Below are 2,412 nucleotides of genomic sequence, written 5' to 3'. Positions count from 1 at the left end.
CTTCCTTCATCGGGGGTTACCTTAAAATCGACAAAAAAACGCCTATACACATTTTGCCTCCAAGGACTTCCCTTTCTCCTCACCCTCGCCAATTAGAACTATCGGGGAGAGTAAAATAGCGGGAGAGTAACAATAAGATGTCGTAACTATAGTACAGAATGTGGGAAAATAAAAAAAAGAGGAAGGGAGAGAGGAAAGTTGCAAATTGGCAGGAGGCACAGTTGCGGCATTGATAGACAGAAAACAGACGCATAAAGTTAAACCAATGTGTGTCTACAGAAAAAACATCATTCTGCATCTGGGTGTGGAGTGAGAAAGAGAGAGAGAGAGGGAGAGAGAGAGAGAGAGAGAGAAGAGAGAGAGAGAGAGAGAGAGAGAGAGAGAGAGAGAGAGAGAGAGAGAGAGAGAGCGAGAGAGAGAGAGAGAGACATACGATTTGGACAGTCGAAGCTCGAAAGCCTGAACGAAAAGGCTCTGTATGACAGAGAAGCATGCCAACCTTTACCTTCTGTTGATCAATGGTGAAAAAGAACGCAAAAAGAAGCGTTTTTAATGGTGGGTTGGCACCGTCGTTGTAGAGATACAACCAATACATGGCCCACTGGTGGCTGAAGGAAGCTTATCGGGAAACGAAAGATTCGTGGACAGCCTTGAAAAAAAGGTCAAGTGAGTCTTTAATGCGCGGACGCTCGTACGGGTCTGTCTGAGTGAAATGGTCTCGAAAGTTTTGGCAGAAACCGAATTACGCCTAGTAAATAACCACAGGCGGAGAAAGATTTATCACCTCACCGCCACCGGAGGGGCCGTTGCCACGCCGACCGTCCCTCTCCCCCCCCCGCCCCCGTTTCCGTCGTGTCACAGATGCCGCACAACGCGCACAACCTTCCTCTTTTTTTTTCCGCAGGGGCGAAAGATGTGATCTATGAACCTAAAAGAGAAAAAAAAAGCAATGCATGATGATTCTTTTCGCCCTCCCTCAAAACATCTCAGGGTCGTTACGTCAGTTTCGAAAGCAACACAATCTCCTGTGGTCGCATTTATTCCTTCGGGGAGCGTCCGAAATTTATGTGTAAATAATGTTTTTCTTTGTTCCCGCTTGTATGTAGTGCGGAAGCCGGACTGAATTAGGACGGCCTATATTTTTGCAAACGAGTGACCTGGGAGTCGGAGATGCCTGCACAGCGGAAGCTTGGGAGGCCCTTTACGTGTGACTTGTGATTGTTAAACCTTTTGCGGAAAAGATGTTTTTGTTTGGCCAATATATTTCTCCCCATAGAGAAGGCAGCGGAGTTTGTAGATTACATTAGGGGTTTCACAGTTGAGGTTGTTTTGATTTCATATTGAAAGGTTGACCTGGTGGCCGGAAACATTAGTGGTCTCCATGTGGGGACATATTTTACAGCACGGCTTGCCGCATGGCCGGTAGCCGAGAGTTCGTTTAGGTACTTCTGTTTTTGCCCTGACTAAAAGGACCTACAAGTTTCTGGCCCCCGTCTGCATACAGCACAGGGGAGGGGGCTGAAAAACAGCCAAGAAGCGCTCACTCTGCCTTATGAAAATAAAATGTTGTCCTCAGGATTTACAAATATATTGCGCAATAGACGAGGGACACAGAGAAGTAGACACACATGGCGCAGGATGTTGTTTACTTGGGAAGTTTTGGACGAGTACGTACGAACTAAGTCTCATGGTAGGTTTCTTTTAGGGTTTCAGTAAGAATATCTTCTCTTGTAAATTGGGTGCTCGGCTAATCGCATCCTCAATAATTTCCTCTGAATATTTTTTACCAATCAGCGCGGTCTTTAGCTCTTCAGCATGTATTTCGAAATCGTCCCGTGGAGAGCATATCCTGTGGTACCGGTGTGCTTGTGAGTAAAGTATACTTGCTTTACAATGGCGGGGATGGCTGCTGTAGAAGTGAAGATATCGTTGGCGGTCGGTGGGCTTCCTGTACAAGGTTGTTGACCACTCTCTCTTGGTCAATATGAGCGTGACATAAAAAAAATATGGTTTCAGTTGATTGATGGATGCAGGAGAGCTGATTTCTGAGATAAGTTTCCTGAGGCCTGCCTCATCATATTCCAAATGAAGGTGTCCCTCGAGCAATCGTTCATAAATGATAGGTTTTGGACAGCATTTTGCAATGAACTGTGTTTCTAGTGAGCTGATAAAGATGTGCCCTTTTGGTGCCCATGGCAGAGCCCTTAATTTTGAGGTAGTGGCTATTGTCGAAGTCAAAGTGATTTTAATTAAAAAACGAGGTGGAGGAGGGTTTTCATTGTTCCAGGTGTTACGTCCAAGCAACAATTAGACTGACCGTAGCATGAGACTGAGGCAAGGATGCCATCAGAGTGAGCAATGTTAGTATACAGGGACGTAACACCCATGTGACGAGAAAAAACGCTCGTTGGG

The sequence above is a fragment of the Haemaphysalis longicornis genome, unplaced genomic scaffold (assembly GCF_048455015.1).
Source record: "Haemaphysalis longicornis isolate Haplotype H1 unplaced genomic scaffold, Haemaphysalis longicornis Haplotype H1 scaffold_13, whole genome shotgun sequence".
NCBI lineage: Eukaryota > Metazoa > Arthropoda > Arachnida > Ixodida > Ixodidae > Haemaphysalis > Haemaphysalis longicornis.
Note: the sequence above shows the minus strand (reverse complement) of the source record.